Genomic DNA, 19367 nt, shown 5'->3' on the forward strand with positions numbered 1-19367 from the left:
CACACAGTGTACATCATGAGTGAGTTGGTATATAAGAAATGGGATTCAAATATCTGCATCTTTAGCTCTGTGTGGATATACAAATGTAATCATGATTAAACTTGACTTTTCAGTAGATTATAATCCTTCAACAACCACATGCCAATGGCCAACACCTACAAACAAAGGTTACCAGCATTATAATGGTTTTAAAGGTCACAGAGTGACCCTGACTGTTTCCTATTCAGATTCAAATTAGCATTCAACATGCATTTGAACAAATATTAGGATTTCCACCATTTTGTAAAGCAGCACCTGAAGTGACCAACAGTCCAATCTTTAGTGCGTTGCTAAAGCTCCAGCAGGTTTTGGAGGAGAGGATCTATTTGAAATTCCTGGCAATACCCTGACTGTGGACAACGAGCCCCGAGGGAGTCTAATCGTGTTCGCCATCACACAGTAAGCCAATTGCTGCAGGAATGGCCATTAGAGGAAGATACTTCATAGGATTGTATCTAATCACTGGGATGACCGCAGTAGCATGTGATGGGGCAGATGTCTGACGGAGCCATGCAGGGTCTAGATTTGTCTACATGTGTCATCATCAGGGACACCAGGCATCCAGGACTAAGTGTCACCTGCCAAAATATTATGAGACAACATAATTCCTTACTGCACTAGTATCTGAAATATTTAAAATGAATTCTTCCCATTTATAATCTTGAAAAAGAGTCTTCTCTCAGAGGCATTTTTGAAGTTGTAAAGTTGAAGGAAAACCAAGTTCTGTGGATAGTCAGCTTCTTTATTGCAATGAGTGTGACATTTCACTATGGGAACTGATGCCGTTATCAAGCATCACATGCTTGATAATGGTGTAGCACCTACACTGTAATGTCGCACTTGATAAAGGTGTTGGTACCTACATTGAAACGTCACATTTCATTGCAATAAAGAAGTTGACTATCCATAGAACTTTGTTTTCCTTCATGAAAATGTAAACTACTTTCACGCCATTGGACCCATTTCCACAAAGAAATATCGCATAAAAGCCCAATCCTGTCATCCATTGTGAGACAAGCTTGAATCAGCTAGGATAATACCAGTATATGAACAGCTAAGTTGTACACCTGTGGTGCCTATCACAAACGCATGTAAAGTCATGTCAATTATGTAATTGAAAAAACCCACATCAACATATAATACAAGTCAAAGTAGGTCATTGCATCTTACATGATATTTGTCTCTAAATGATGTAATGTGATGAAGCACCTTTTCAGTATAGGTTGTACAACACACAATGAAGTCTTGTTCAGAAGACCACGCTCTTTATGTGTAAACACCATGTGAACACATTCGCTATTATTGTTAATGTGTTTATTCATTCTACATTTCTCAGCGTTAAACAGTTATATTGCAAAAGAAATACAACGACAAGTACAATAACTCTGGGCAATGAGTTTTATAGTCTAGTAAACATCAGGATTTGTTTACAGTTACCGTGAAAATATGACTGAGGATAAAAGTAAGTGAGCTGAAAGGCTTTGAACACCACATCAACATGATTTCATGTCATACAATAACTCAAGGCAACAAAGTTGATAGTCTAGTGAACATCAGGATTTGTTTACAGTTAACATAAGAAATTAGTTAATATAAATGTGGGTGAGTTGGAAGGCTTTGAACAGCACATTTACAAGATTTCATATCATATGACAACTCACTGCAACAAAGTTCATAGTCTTGTATACCTTGTTGACAACTACCTTGAACAATGACAAGGTAAAAGTGAAAAAGTTGGACGGCTTTGAACAAAACTACATTTATACGACTTTGTGTCACACAGTGACTCATTGCAATGAAATGAATAGTTCAATATATCTGAGGCTGTGTTTACAATCAGCTTGAACAAAGACTTCAGATAAAATGATTGGGTTGTAAGGCTTTGAATGGTATTACATTTATCCCACATCACATATCCTTGGTGCAAGAGGAAAGTCTGATGCAGGTGCTAGATGTTCAAGGCTGCACAAAAATGGTAAATGTTTCTCAGACACATTTTTTCAAAAGTGACGAGGACGGTAGCACTCTTCAAGAAAAATTTGCTGGAAAAAAATGCAACAAGGGAGGAACACATTTTTATTTTTTGCTCACATAAATACAGCTTGGAAAGTTTAGCATGTGTTAATGAGTGTGTAGATTCAGCCACACTCGTTTTTACAGACACTCATTCTTATAGTGGATAAATGGATGATTGGGACATGGCAAAGTCAAAATTATTTGTTTAAAATGGTAACAAAAGATTGCTACATGCACAAGTAAAAGTGATGTGCTGATGCTCGAGAAACATTTCACCTTGTTTATTTAGCCTAACATTTCAGTGAACCAATGGGTATGGTACTGACCAATGAAAGACACAATCTGTCACAAAAGAACTGTGTCTTTGAGAGTTATTTGTTTGCTAGTTATTGATATTGTTATTGACCTCTTATGCATAATAACCAACAACATTTTTCTGTTAAAATGTCTCCTTGTTTGCCCATATGATCTTGGTGTTAACTAAGGCCAACAATAACACACAGTAGCACATATACTGTCATATAAATAACCTCACTATTGCACTTATTATCTTTGTGTTAAATGCCAACCATAACACATTGTGTCATATATAATGCGACATACATAACCTCGACATTGTACTACCTAGGTGTTAACTGTCAACAAAAACATACTGTGTCACAGATACATAATTAATGTGAAGAAAATAATCTCGATATTGTACTACCTGGGTGTTACCTGTCAACAACAAGAGTCATCAGAAGATGACATATCCCCCTGGCCCCAACATATTTGAAAGGACAAATCATCTGACAGTTACTGAACAATTTTTTAGACTAAGTTTGAATCGTTTCCATGGAAATCATGAAAAATATAGATGACATATACCTGTAAATAGCAAAGGCACCACTTCAAGATCTGTCTCATATATCTGCCAAGATCTGTTGAAAGATATGAAATGGTTTTCAAGTTGTGCTCCAGAAACGAGGCCCATCCCTCCCTATTGGGACTAAGTCAGAATCATTGCCATGGAAAATGGGATAATCTACAAAAAGAAAAAGGCACCACTTTAAGGTCTGCCTCAAATATCTGGCAGGTTTTGCTGTAAGATATTAAGAAGTTTTCAAGTTGTGCCCTATAAATGAAGCTCATTCATCCCTTTTGAGACTAGTTCTGAATCACTTCCATGGAAAATGGGAAAATGATAAATCATCAAAATCTGCAAATAGCAAAAGGTACCCTTTAGGGTCTCCCTCACACCACTTTAGGTTCTGATCGGTATATCTATGATGTTTTGCAGAAAAATAATGAACGGTTTTTGAGTTCTGGTCTGGAAACGAAGCCCATCCCTCCATTTTCAGACTAAGTCCGAAATGTTTAAATGAAAACTAAGAAAATAATTTAAAAAAATAATAAAAATAATAATAAATCTAAATAGCAAAAGGCCGAATGATATATAAAGGTTTCAGAGTTGTACTCAGGAAACGAAACACGCCTCTCGCTTTTGAGACTAAGTTTCCATGAAAACCGAGAAAACAATAAATCACAAAAACCTGTAAATAGCATAAGGCACCACATTTGGTTTTGACTGATATATATGCCAAGTTTAGCAAACAAATATTGAACGGTTTTTGAGTTCTGCTCCGGAAACGAACCTACCCCACCATTTGACTAAGACCAAAATGTTCCATGGAAAAACAAAAAAAATAAGAATGTCAAATATCTATAAATAGCAAAAGGCACAACCATAGTTTCAGATTACTGTATCTATCAATTTTGGTCCAAAAATATTGAACGGTTTTTGAGCTATGCTCTGGAAACAAAATGATTGCGGATGGATGGACAGACTGGACAGACAGACGGGGCATCAACTATATCCTATCCTAATACACATACTATGTCACAGATACATAATTAATCTATAGTAAATAATCTCAATATTGTACAACCTGGGTGTAAACTGTCAACAATAACATACTATACCACAGATACATAATTAATATATAGTAAATTATCTCAATATTGTAATCCTTGGGTGTTAACTGTCAACAATAACAAATTGTGTCACATATACACAAACTAGTATTGTATTATCTTGATGTTAATTGTCAACAATTTCACATTGTGTCACACATACTGTCATATACATAACCTAAGTATACTATCTTCGTACTAACTGTCAACTATAACACATTGTGTACTGTTGCCATATACATAACCTCAATATTGTATTACATACCAACCTCAGGTATTAGATAAAGAAAAGTCAGTTTCAATGCCTGGTCTAATCTAATCAAATCAAATCAAATTAGTGTAGATACTAACAAAAATATATATCTAAAAATACATGCATATTAAAACATACTAGTTACAAAACCTTCAACAACAATTGTAGGTAAACTGGAACCTTACAACTAACGTCCCATGTGTATACAACTGTTTACAACTGTGCACTACTTCAATCAAGAATGTAAATATGTAACTACATGTGCACACACTTGTCCTGTGTGAATGTGTCATGTGGAAACTTTCTAAACATGAATGCATTTCAATCTTATGTAAAGTGTCATCTGGGTTTGAGATCATGTAAATGCATTCTTGTGCATGTGCAAATTTGTCTGCTCTGAAGTATATTCATCAGCAGGAACTACTTTGTTTTCACTTAAATGGGGAGAATAATGATGTGTTGGTGTCTTGTTACATATAATCATAAATTTGATGTTGGTGAAATCCTCATTAAAAAATATGTAATGTTCATGTGACATTTTTCACATAAATTTCTTCAGCATCAATAAATATAAAAATATTTCATCACCAAATGCAAATATATTTCTTTTTCACAAACAGTTTCACTTGTAAAGATCTAAATATCATAGAAGAGCATTTTAGAAAGAAATATCTCACATCAAAGTATTGAAAAAGGAAGAAATACGTTATGCAATTAATACACACAGTTTGCACATTCTACATACATATTACATGATCATAAAGCAAATTTGCTTTTGAACACAGAATTCTAACACATGACCACAACCTAGTAAGAAATCTATTACTTTTGTAAAACAAATGTGCAACACAATTAATTGATTAGAATATCAATATCTCATTGATCTATGAACTTGAGCACCTGCCTGAACTCACAATACATAAATTACCTACTGTCCTAAATATTGATAATAACTGGAATACTGACTAAAAATACACCTAGATGGATGTAGCACATTATCTGAAGTAATGTCCGTACGTCTTACCTGTCAATAGTGAATATACATGCTTAATGCCCGGTAGTCATAAGAGAGGTAGAAAGACAAACATGAGAAGTATAGCATCTTATAGGTATAGGGCATATATACCTGAAGTGTTTGACTAGACCAGTATCAAACAATGGGACTAGTGGGGTGGTGAGGGCGTACGCTGATCTGTGTGGGGGCACATGTTGGCATGTGGGAGATTATGTTGATTGGTGGAGGTGTAAGTTGACTGGAGGGGGTGTACACTGGCCTGTGGGGGTGTATATTTGCGTGTGGGGGTGTATGTTGGCCTGTGGTTTTCTTCATGTTGATTTGTTGTTGAGTATGCAGAGAAAATATTCTGTATCTGGTGTATGGAACAGAGTCATAAAGATCAAATGACTTCTATGTTGAGAATCAGAGTCAAGTCAACACCACTGGTAAATTGGCAAGAAAATAAGAAAGTTGATTAACTCATTATCCTATAGTTCAAATTCCTTTGTTATGCCACATGTCCATGTTTTCTCACAAACTTAAACATTAAATAGTAAGCATATATCATCAAACATTTGACATCAAAATTCAAAAATTTTGACACTAAGTTCGGGTTCTTTTAAAATGAATTAACCTCAAAACAAATCAAATTGCAGCAATACATCTTGAATCCAGGAATAACAAAGCTGAAACTGCTATGCAACAAGTGGAACTAAATTTCTGTGAAAATATTTCAAGATGGCTGACCACATTTGAGGCAGACATGAACACAAACAAAGAAACTAATCTGCCACCTTCAAACTGTCAAGATAAAAAAGAAAGTGAAATCAAAGACAACAAATTCAATAATGACGTTAATTCAATAAGCCAACATGGATTACAATTCATGCAGGCACTAAAGCTCTCTATGAAGTGAGCTGGACCTACCTCATAAAACTGGGAAACAAGTTGGTTGAGAAACTTGATGTTTATAGCATGGGAGAATCAATGGAAATTTCCTTACTCCAAGTAGCGTGCTTTAGGTTGGATCAATGGTGTTCAAGAAATGAATGGGGCTCGTCCCTACTCGTTACCTCCAGAGGAATGGAGGGAGGGAGAACATTAATGAATCTACGTCAAGCTGCAGGGACCTCCCCACCTGACCCTGCCATTGGTCGATTGAAACTTGGGAAGTGAACCAATCAGAATTAAGACGCCAACGTAAACTTGCACAAGTCTAAAAACTCTCCCCGTCGTCCCATTTATCACTGGAATTTGCCCAGTTAGGGCACACTCCTACCCCTTTGCTTGCGTCACACAATCGACATCTTCCCACGTGAAATTTGATTCAAGCCTGTTCGATAAGCGTTTTCTATAAATGTCTTAATTATTTATTGGATGTATTCCAAGTCATGCGAAAATTCAATTGAGACTTTGACTGAAATCATTTAGTACACAGACCATGATAATTGTTAAAGATTGAACTATTATACAGTCATGTCTCCTGCAGCAAAGTAACTTGATCGATACATTGTGACAAAAAAAACAAAAAAAAATTTAACAAATTCAATAATCCATAAATGTAAATAGAAAACTGAAGCTACTATAGCATGTTTCATCCGTCACACTTGAGATTGATACAAGTGTAGATATTAAACACTTGTCCACCTCTTCAATGATCTATTTAAAACACATTTTAGTTATCCCTTTAAGACATTATTTACACTTCTATAAGTAGTAAAACTACCAAACACAGAGTCTTACTCTGACATATAGTTTATTACATTTTCAAGAATATATCTATTAATGCTTATCTTTTCATTGGTAACCTTCAACTGCTAGGACAGTGCATCTATTTAACAATCTGCATCTAATGATTCAAGAGATCTACACCAAAAACTCTGCACCCATGAAAAAAGAATCATCAGAAGGTGACATACCCTCCCGGCCCCTACATGTTTGGGGCACCACTTCAAGGTCTGCCTCACATATCTATCAAGTTTTGCTGAAAGATAAAATGAAGTTTTCGAGTTGTGCTCCAGAAACTAAACACACCTCTCACTCTTGAGACCTAGTCTGAAACATTTCCATAGAAACTGAGAAAATAATAAATCACAAAAGCCTGTAAATAGTAAAAGGCACTACTTTAGGTTCTGATTGATATATCTACCAAGTTGTGCAGCAAAACATGGAACGGTTTTTGAGATATGCTTCAGAAATGAAACCCACCCCTCCCATTTGACTAAGTTTCACGGAAACCCAAAAAATCAAAATGCCAAAAATCTGTAAACAGCATAAGGCACAACCATAGTTTCAGTTTATTATATCTACCAATTTTGGTCTAAAAGCATTGAACACTTTATTTAGTTATGCTCCGGAAACAAAATGATTAAGGATGGACAGGGAGACAAGTGGACGGACAGACAAGGTGTCGACTATATCCCCTGCATTACATGCCGGGGGATAACAAAAACTGATACATAATGAGTATCATTATATGGTTTTTGTACCACATGCAAATTATACATTTATCATTATCCCACACCCTTATGAAAATTGCTCGGAGTGTTCTGGCATGGAACTGTCAATGGCGCACCATTACTATGGCACAAACATCATTAAAAGGGAAGCTGAAGTGTGTAGAATGAAATACGGTCTGTCTGTGGAACTTGGGACTGCACAAACATGGTGTACACTGGTCATAATTGAATAAAGACATAATACTCTGTCAATGTCATTAACTAGACTGGCAAATCAATGCAATTAAAGACTGTTGGCAACAGGCATGCCACTGGTGATGTCAGCTTTCTGGCTCTGCGCCCGCATCAGAATCAGGATTGTCACTGGCTTAGGGGGATTGGTGCTGATTCTTCCAATGGCCGTCTTTCAATTCTGATAAAGACTTGACAGTGTGGAACTGATAAACTTTAGAACAAAGCCAATCAGATCATTAGTTATTTCATAACAACACGATCAGTGTGGTTGGGGTTTGGCTTGAGTGTTGCCATGGGAATATACTGCCTTTTATGAACTTCAATTAAATATTAAAGGTTTGCAACTATATATAAGTGAGGTAAAGCTACCATAACAAAATGATAACATTTGTGAGAAATAGAAGCAAATAAGCCTGGTATATATAGGGCACAAGTAATGATCTGAATGAACTGACATAATATTCATATTATATAGATCAATACTTACTCAATGCAGGTATTTTTATTGTTCTTCATTCATGATGTCTTGCTGAGAGGGGTTTCAACAAAGTGAATAAAACAATCCATGTCATGTTTCATATCACACCACAGTGTGTGAGTATGGTTTTACAACATTTACAGCAATATCCCAGCATGGCTGAGAACACTAGATATTGGGTTCACACATTGTAACAATGTGGGAATTGAACCCAGGTCTTCAGCATACTAAGCAGATGGTTAAACCATTAGACTACTCCACCTCCCCCATTTTCAACAATATTCCGGCAATATGGTGTGGAACACCAGAAATGACTTTACACATTGTACACATGTTGGGAATTGAACCAGGTCTTCAGTGTGATGAGCTAATGCCTTAACCAGTAGGCTAACTCACCGCCCCAGAAGGCATTCAAAGACGAGTGAACCAAAAGAGGTGATTTGAAGTGGATCAGCCTAAAGATATAATGCTTCATAATGTTCAAGCACTTCTTACGCAATGACTACACTCCTCGTCTTTGATACCAAGTCCAAATCATTTCCATGGAGAACAAGAAAAATACATATGCTCAAAATCAGCAAATAGCAAAAGGCATCTGCTTCACATATCTGAGAAGTTGAAAGATGTCAAGTTTTCGAGTTGTGCTCCAGAAACAAACCCCACCTTCCCTTTTGAGTCAATTCCAAATCGTTTCCATGGAAACCAAGTGAATTGAAATAACAAAAACCAGAAAATACTAAAAGGCATCACTTTGGAATCTGTCCTATATATCGCCAAGCTCTATTGAAAAATAAAGGTTTTCAAGATGTTCTCCAGAAATGAAACCCATCCTTCCCTATTTGAGTCAAAATAATTTCATCGGAAACCATGAAAAAATACAAATGCCAAAAAATCTGCAAATAGTACAAAAAACCACTTCAAGATATGCCTGATAAATCTGCCAAATCTGTTGAAAAATATTTAAAATACAAATGTCAAAATCTCATAAAAAGCAAAGGCTCCACTTTACTCTCTGTTTGCAATAGCTACCAAATTTTGTCCAAAAATAGTGAATGTTCCTTTTACTTATGCTCCGGAAACAAAATGCTTATAGACAGACAGACAAAGGATCAGTTATATCCCCTGCATTACATGCTAGGGGGATAACATATGGGCTCATCAATAAACATGTTGCCTTAAACTAAACATATGGATTCTGCAATAAACATTATGGCTTCATAATAAACATTATGACACTACAACATACATGGGCTCCAAGATAAACATTTGGATACACTGATAAATCAGCTCAAAAATAAACATCAAGCCTCTGTGCTAGAAGGAGATATCCCTTTACAAGCATGACAAAAAGTGTGTATATATAATCACTACACCTTCAGGGAAAATGGTCACTCATCCATTATAACTGGAGAGCACAGAAAGGGACATGCGTTTTAGATTCTTCCTCCCTAAACCAAGGTCAACTGAACAATTAAGACAAAAGTCACTGAAGCAACTTTTGATCTAACCGAGCCAGGTTTAGATGAACTGGTCACTATAGCAACTACTATATCCCAGTAATTACCATTCCAAAAGAACCTTTCAGGAACCAGGGTTGGTTATGAATTGACACAGCTGGATTTTCAATGTCGCACTATTGGAAGTTTGGTGGTCCATCTTATCAACGATAATTCAAAAGTATAGAGATTGATTCAGTAAGTAAGCATGTGGAAATAGTCCTTCATTCATGGATAAAAATGTATGTTTTTTTGTGTGTTAAAGACTCAAAATGGTTGTCAGACATTGTAGAACCATATTAAGCATCAAGTCCAAGTCTTTGTTATGACAAGTCAGTGCTTTTTCAACTAGGCTATCCCCACCATATTTCATTTAGATGCTAACATTCTTCAAATGTTTTTCAAACTTTGACCTTCAATTTCAACAGCAATCTCAATTCATGCCTTGATCACACTCACATTATATTGAATTCAAGTTGTATGTAAACTCAATTTGCAGGTGACCTTGACATTTAACGGCAGAAAAACTTAAACAAAGAATCTCAACAACAATCCTATGAGCCTGTTTTTTTCAATTTGCCTGGGAATTTTGTTGCCTAAACTTCAATGCAGGCAATCAAAAAAAGAAAACAATGAGTGAAAAAGAAATTAGTTTTGACAAGCCAAATTACGAGTGAGCCTAGTTCTGGGTCATAAGCTTTTATGTTAGGTCAAGGTTTTATGTTGGCTGGTATACCAACTGATGCCTCAATATAAAGTTTACATTTTTGTATTTGAACATTTCCTAAACTTCTCAATTATATATTCCACTGGTCTGAAAAAAGCAAATCTGTTAACATTAAAATAAAATTACATGGATGGTTTGCTGAAAATTAGGGGTGACACAAGGGGTCTAGAATCAAAGTAAAAGGTGATGACAATTATAAGAATTACTGACACCAGTCACAACACCAGGTGGTCTCAAAAGGGTAAGAAATTGTGTAAAATGTGATCAATATATATTTATTGGTAACCCGAAAATCAGTGTTAACGTCTCAAAGGGCAAATAATATGGTAAAATGTACAAAACTTACAACGTACAAGATTTAATCTGATGGAAGCTGTTTGTTTAACAATTTTTACTCCACTGTGTATCACGACATGGCTATTATAATCCATTCCTCTATCTCCGGCCGGTGTTGAAACAGTGGTGCGAATGGCCGTGTGTCTTTGATGGCTGGTCTAGGTCTGTGATGGATGAGTGTGAAGCTGTGAAAGCCGGGCCACTCAGCCTGACAAACGCTCGTGTAAAATGCATGAGCAATCACATCAATATCTGGTGTCGTCACTTTCACACGGATACGTGCAATATCTTGTGGTTTGCATTTCCTTAATCAACACATTACCTTGCCCTCCAGTTTTTATTTGGAGAATTACATCTCTGACAGGTTTCCACATTGATTACAGAAAATAGAAATCATGAGCAACTCACATATATGAAGAATTTCGAAATATATTTTTTGTTTACAGATATTTTCTCCTTTCTCAAACAAAGCTTAAATTCCTCTAGTAATGTATATTCTGCTTGTAATGAACTAAGAACTCAGGAATTAATTTGAATTTGCTGCTAACTGAATTGTCAGGATTGCCTTCTTCTGTCATACTGAGCATGGAAAAACACATCCTGAAAATACAACAGTTGGTGTCACAAAAATGGTAATTGTACACAAAACTGTAACATGGATAGTGAGTGGTTGAGTGAGTGGTTGAGTGAATGCCATAGAATACATGGACATGCATATTGATGATTTTGTTTGACCTCTCCTCATCATCAAAATGTCACGCAACAGGCACAGAATCTGTACCAGTTTGAAAGTTATGCAAAGACATCAAGCATAACTGCAACAAACTGAGAAAATGTTATTTCAAAATCGGAATGCTTCCAGACACGTAGACCCTTATGTAAATCATGTGACCTTTTAAAACATTATCAAAAAGTTTACAAATACAAGAAACAAAAGTCCTACATAGTTGAAATTGGCCATCTTCCCAAACAAAACACTGAACACAATTAACATCTAGAACACTGCCTACATAGCTAACGAATCTTAAATCGTGACAAACATCAGTGTGTTGCAGTAGGAAACAGCAACACTGGCATACAAGCAATTAACTGGTGCATATATCAATATACATCATATCCCCCATTTTTATCAAGGAGATCCAAAAAAAAGAATTGAAAAGACTTCTGTTGCTGAAATTTCCTGCCATGGAGTTTATCATTGATTAGGTCAAACGAACATTGGACTAAACAGCTGCAAGGAAATAACCGCCTGCTTTGCAGGAAACAGTAGTACTACAATGCATCTCGTCGCTCACGACCAATCAATTAACAGAGCAGCAATAGGCGCTCTGAGGGAGCCAAGGGGAGCAATGATGCGGAGGTATGCACTTGTCTCCGACAGGCCGCACGTATGCTGTAATTACCGTATGGGCTCTATTCATTAAACGTCCGTATTGTTTAAGGACCGAATTTACTGCCTCTGTTTCAATGCCTTAGTTTTTATTGCCCAAGATTGATGAAAACAGATTTTGCTAACGACCAGTCGTAAAGACCTGGACAAAATATTGTCTTGTAAATGTGACAATAAATCAAGATGTCCAAAAGGGATGGTGTCAAATGTTTCAGAAAATATATCTAAAATGTGGGTTTCTGCCAGGTGATAATTTCAATGAGTCATTATAAGCTCTGACATTTTAAGCATTTACTAAAACAATGGGTGACTGGTTGTAAAGGTTATTTATACTTATCAAAGTTGTGTTAATTTCCATGGAAGTTGATACATGTTCACTCAAAGCCTCTCAGGCAAGGAAAATGGTTTGCCATTATAGGGGAAATCATGGCAAGGAATTGTGGGATATATTTGTTGATGTATCCAATAACATTTTCACAATATATAACTGCTTTGAAGACATTAGTATTTTATATCTTAGCCTTGAAGCGATAATATCAATGATATCTCATGCTTGTACTTCAGTCATGTTTCTTGCATACCTGTCGATGAATAACCCATTGAGATGACTGGTATTCAATGTTTGTGAGAAAGAATTCCACTATCATGATTGGCTGCCCCATGGTGATGACCTAAGGTCAGATTATCACTATAAGCTAATTTCCAATAATTCTTTGACAAGTAATTCATGCTTCTGATGAATGTTTGGAGTATTAATAAATATTCTGTGATCTACCTTTTAATCATCATTGCCTTGATATCTGATTCGGGGAAGTAGTTTCAGTTGTAGGTAACACTACATGTAGGCAGTAAGTGATAAGCCACATAAGCCTCTCAATGCTTAAATGGCGCAGATACAGGTGCGTAGGATACAGGTTATTGCACTGAAGTGATATCATTGCTTATTACACGCCTTTGAAGTGATATTATTGCATACCTCATGCCTTTGAAGTGATAATATTATTGCATATCTCATGCCTTTGAAGTATTTTAAAACTAGCAGTGCACATCAAACCAACAATAAGCCAACCCATATATATTACGTTCAGATAAATTAATATGAACAGTCATATAAATGAAACAAATAAGTGTCAAAAAATGTAATCCAAGAATATATTTATCATAAACAGAACATTTTGACCACGTTGGTAGAAACCTATAAAAATATCATGCATACAAGGGCTTCCCTTTTGAAAAATGGATCAATCAAACTTACGAACATCACAAATTGTGTTGATCCAAGGGGCTGACATTTAACAACCAACTACTTCGGATTTGGACCAATAAGTAATTTTTGTCTAATCTCAAACCCCGTTTTGCTGCGACTGTTCTTGCAAGTGATGTATTGGGTCATGGTGGTAGAGAGTATTGATTTTGCCAAGGAAATTCAGATCCCGCAAGTAATGGCTAGATAGGTTCAATAAGATATTGCAATATCAGACCTCATGATTTACATAGTACTGGCAGACAAGGGTATAGTCATATAGCAGCATGACTGCATCTTCAGGACATCCAGTGCTTGGATGTTGCCACTGAAACATGGATCTGGGGCACTATAATCATATACAACTTAGAGAAATTAGTCTATTTCTAGTTCAGGAACTTTTGTTTCGGGGATGTATGAAAAATACATTGAATACAAACTGGTTTTATTACTGTGTTCAGCATCATTACTATTCCACCATTGTCAGAGACTCTACTTTGTCTAGACTGGAATATGTCTCTGTTTCTAATGTTCTAATCTTTTTTAAGCAGATTTAAAGGAAATTCTGCCTTGGTCTGCCTTGAAGCATGGTGCTATTCAATTTAACATCATGTATACACTGAAACCTAATTAGTATGGACAAAATCATACAGGGCACCTTGTCATGTTTTGTAGGAGGAAGTGAAACCTGGTGCTATTCAAGGAAACATTACACCTTCATTGAAACCTCAAAAAGATGAGAAAGTCTCATTAACTTGGTGCGCCTTGTAGCTGCAAGAGTTGTACGCTCCTCAGAGAGTTGAGACTGATAATATGACATGCCATTGACACTGACATCCAGTGATAGAGGGAAACACAAAGCGCCTTTGAGCACCTCAGCTGGATATTGGTGCTAACAAATGTTACCATGAAAATAATGATAATGATGAATCTGGATCCTCTTACACTCGGCACCTTGTCTTGATCCAGGAGAGAGTGAAAAGCGGCAGTATTCAAGCAAATGTTACACACATTGTGACACCTCATGAATCTGGATCCTGTTACATTAGGCACCTTGTCTTGGTCCAGGAGGGAGTGAAGAGTGGCAGTATTCAAGCAAATGTTACACACATTGTGACACCTCATGAATCTGGATCCTGTTACATTAGGCACCTTGTCTTGGTCCAGGAGGGAGTGAAGAGTGACAACGAAGCTTCATGCTACTCAACTAAACATCACAAACACACTGAAACTTTATTAATCTGGAACCTGTTTCTTTGGTATTATTGCCACCTGGAGAGAAATTGTTGGCAATTCCCACATATAATGAAATGGTCATCAATAGATACCCATCACAAGATATCAAGATAATTTTGCTGAGCAAGGTGGTCTGGTCTATTACAAATTAACAGATTATAGATGTTCACATTATCTGCCTTAGTTTACAAACATGCCATACTTGCGTACAAATATCAAAACAGGTTGTTTTATTTGATCATATCTAAAAAATACAACATCCTATCTTTCATAAGTGTTTTCCAAAAGAGAAAATACATTCCTGCTCCTTTATCTTTTGAGGTTAAAACTGAATACGACACCAAAGGGATAACTCAACATCATACTCAAAGGTTTTCTGGTGCCCCCTGTACAAATCCCCCTTCGAGCACATTGAGATACAAAGTTTAAACTAGGGCTCATGATATATAGCTAGCTATGTATAAATTCCAAATAATGCAAAATTAGTGCAAAATTCTAATCTATTTGAAGATCACCAGCATTCCTGCTCCTTTATCTTTTGAGGTTAAAACTGAATACGACACCAAAGGGATAACTCAACATCATACTCAAAGGTTTTCTGGTGCCCCCTGTACAAATCCCCCTTAGAGCACATTGAGATACAAAGTTTAAACTAGGGCTCATGATATATAGCTAGCTATGTATAAATTCCAAATAATGCAAAATTAGTGCAAAATTCTAATCTATTTGAAGATCACCAGCAGTACCCGTTTTAAGTCAGCAATGCTGTAGCATTTATGAAAAGATTGATTACTGACACTTTTTTTATTAACTTGTTCACCTGAAACCATACAGATGACAAGTGTCTTTTATTACCCATAGGCTGATAAATAATAGAGTTCATAATCAGATGTGCACTAGTACCAGTATCCCTTCACATACACCAACATACTGTGACAACCTTGTTGGAAAGACGGAGTTGAATGGTACCACAACAGAAACAATGTCAGACCTGAACATTGCTGAATTCATTTGAAAATCAGAGGCAGTTCAAAGAATTTCGAGAATAGGGAGAATAGCATGTATATCATAAGTCCAAAGACATAAGTCCAAAGATTAGTAGTAAATGCTCTTCTAGGAATCAGCCCCACCTCTCTGAATCTACCAGTGACAATGGTGGTTTTCTAAGTTGGCTGAAGTGGTAATCTCTCTTTTCACAGGTCATGAGGTTTCAGTAATGGATAATGGAGAAAATATTACCCATGAATGTGTTGATTGAATTGCTGGTTTTACATAATTTGTTTAAGAATTAATGTATAACCCACGAAATTCAAGAATTGTTTCCTTTTATAAAATCAGACTGACACACATGCTCTTATACTAATCTCTACTAATCCTCCTCTACTGCAAAGTTCTAAATGATCATTCAAAATTTGAACTTCAATACACAATTAATTTTTTTCAGTAGTGATGACACTCAAAGACTGTTAAATTTGATATGTTATTTTTAATACAGGTACTTTTATTTATGAAATGATACAACTTAAAATCTGAGAAAACAATTTAAAATAATTTTTTAAAAATGTTTTCAATTTGATAGTCCTAAATACGTCCTTACTTTTTACATCAAATGATAATTTCATTTCAAAACACAATAACATCACTCACAAATCCTGTGTCACTTACCTAGTACAGACTGAAAGCTGCCAACAGCCCCTCGTCACCACACTGACCCTGTGACACAATGAACTACTGACTAACAAGGGGATGGAAGATCTACCAGATGGTTATTTCCATAAAGACCTGAATAAGTTTCACAGTACTATACATATTGACTGAAAAGCTTTGAGGACTGGTCCTGAATTATGCAAACGATGACCCCCTATTGTTCTTGTGACAAGTACATGAGATTAACCTCCCACTGAGCCATGTGAGGAGGTTGACACGGCATGACACCTTGCAGGTGACAGAGGTGCTAAAGAACTTGTTGAACACTTTCATTAGGCAAAACTGTTGTCATCCTTTGTTTAAGGTGATATGGAGGTAGCATAGTGGTTAAAGTGTTTGCTTATGATGAACGACCCTGGTTCAAGTCCACATATAAATACAATGTATAAAGCCTATTCTGTCCATTGTCATGAAATTGCAGGAATATTGCTGTATATGGTGCAAAACCTAACTCACTCATTCCTTGGTCTACAGATTCGTTTTGTGACAGTCTTGTTCAGATTCAGATTGTCTTTTTGTTCATAACTAAGCCAGCTTGCTGTTTGCTACTCATACTTAGCATAACTTTATCGTTGGATCTTAGTCAAAGAGTTATGATACACACCCGACGGGAAAAAGAAACATTCAATCAGCATTCCGAAAGATTAAAGTTTCGTGACGGATATAGGAGACGATGAGTCATGAATTTATCATTGAATTAAATCAGAAATGACATCCTTAAAAGTCTGACTTCAGGTCATCACCATGAAGCAGCAATCATGGGTGTGGAGTTTGATATCAGTTATTGAAAACGCGTTTCACACCCTCACGTGTGTAAGAAGGTTGTTCCCCAATCTGAAACAGACAGCTGACAACTGACATTCTTTGCTGAAATGGAACTGTAGTCACAAAACTTGGACACAGAATAATGGAATCCTACTGGTAAACACATATAAGGTGATCCACGACCTGACAAATGACCCCAATTTGCATACTTGGGAATGCCCCACAGAACAATCCACTTGAAACAAGAGGGAGACAGGTTGTCTGATAAATATCGAGAAGTTCATTTTCCCTGTGCGCTTCACTCATGAATTGTTATAGCACACTCGATTTGGGAACAGGTACAATCCCAACGAATTGAATCAACACAATATACTGAGCAAGTATGTTTGGGACCACCTATCCATTTCACGAAGCAAATGACATTTTCCTGGGGTTTTTTTTAACAAAATTGTTTAATATCTAAAACGCTTGTCAATGCCCTAATCATCTATTTGCCTTCGTCTTAACTAAAGGTTAGCGTGGAATATCAGTATCTTATGCCTGAAATTGCAGTCTTATCATTCGAAGGAATACGCGGTGTTGATTTCATGGTTAGCATGTATTGCACGTGCATAATCGTCAAGCTACCTGTGTGCCAAGTGTACTCGCCCAATTCGTTGTACCGCCTCTCTTGTCACAAATGTGTTTAGTGCGCAGGATCATCTAATATGTGTCTAGCAGTAAGTGAGTAGTGTGTGAGTGAGTGTGTATGCACATGCATGAGTGAGTGAGTGAGCGAGTGAGTGTGGTCTCACAGTTTTCAGTGATATTCACAGCATATTACATCCAGAATAGGTAATACACACGGTACACATGTAGGGAGTCAAACTAGTTCTTCATTGAGATAAGCAAACACTTTGACCATCAGGCTCCCCTACTTCCCCAATAATGATCATGAAAGAGACACATCTACAAGATGAATTTTACAGTAAGTCTCATCTTCTTAATCCTTGGCAAATATTTGAGAACGGATTTAAATGGAGTTCTTCATCGGTAGGACTGGACAAATTTACCCTTCAAGGAACACCTGGTGATATCACTGATTTGTTGCGAAACATCAATATATATACAGTGAAATCTGGGCAGATAATAAGAGTGATTTTTGTCTGTTGTTGACATTTAATACATTTGGTATAATAGTATACCAAAAACTTGGTCGTGCTGGCTGTATCTAGGTAAATATTGTAAGTAACCAGCAATGCTTGAAGATTTCTAACATCATAATAACTAGACAAGCACCAGGATTCAGGATTATACTAAGAAAGAGAGTTCCTCAGTATCTGAAGCTTGTACCAGTATACCAAATAGCTTGGTGGCTGTATCTAGGCAAATATCTCAAGTAACCAACATTGTTAAAAACAGAGTGAGTTCCTCAGTATCTGAAGCTTGTACCAGTATACCAAATAGCTTGGTGTCTGTATCTAGGCAAATGTCTCAAGTAACCAACATTGTTCAAAACAGAGTGAGTTCCCCAGCATCTGAAGCTTGTTATAAGCTTGTATGTGAAGAGTCAATGTCTTTGCTGTGATATCAGCAAGAGAATGAATGGGTTTAAAGCTGCCTTCAGCAACATTCCAGCAATATCTCAACAGGACAACATAAATCACCCGCAGAAAACATAAGCTGTGGGTCTGAGTGGTTTTCTGTCGGCTTCGGGTCAACGACCCGACGTTAATTTTGAACACTGTTCCCCATAGAAAACTGATGATTAGAACATTCTGGCCATCAGATTGTAATCCTGATACTCTCTTTTCTCTCATTAAAGATATTCTGTTATGGAAGGATCAGATTTGATCTCCACTACTTGTACCCAGGAATATATATAAATATATATAAATGACGAGAAAGTGGCATATATTTTCCATTTCCAGCCTAGCCCTGATATTGGGGAAGTCATTTCAGTGCTACAATGATCGTAACTCCCATACTCTAACACAGACTAAGATAGTCATAGTGCTAAGTTCCATTTGGGCAAGTGTTTATTGTCTACCTCAGCACT

General features: G+C 36.5%; 1 protein-coding gene across 1 annotated transcript in view; it reads right to left on the reverse strand.

The window, feature by feature from the left end:
- LOC137285009 (high-affinity choline transporter 1-like) overlaps positions 1-6293 on the reverse strand; it is an 82478-nt gene extending 76185 nt beyond the window's left edge. The window contains exon 1 of the mRNA XM_067817125.1: positions 6186-6293. The gene's annotated coding sequence lies outside the window, so the exon portion shown is untranslated. The remainder of the gene's footprint in view (positions 1-6185) is intronic.
- Between the last annotated feature and the right edge of the window lie 13074 nt (positions 6294-19367).

Source organism: Haliotis asinina, chromosome 5 (genome assembly GCF_037392515.1).
Source record: "Haliotis asinina isolate JCU_RB_2024 chromosome 5, JCU_Hal_asi_v2, whole genome shotgun sequence".
NCBI classification, from domain to species: Eukaryota; Metazoa; Mollusca; class Gastropoda; order Lepetellida; family Haliotidae; genus Haliotis; species Haliotis asinina.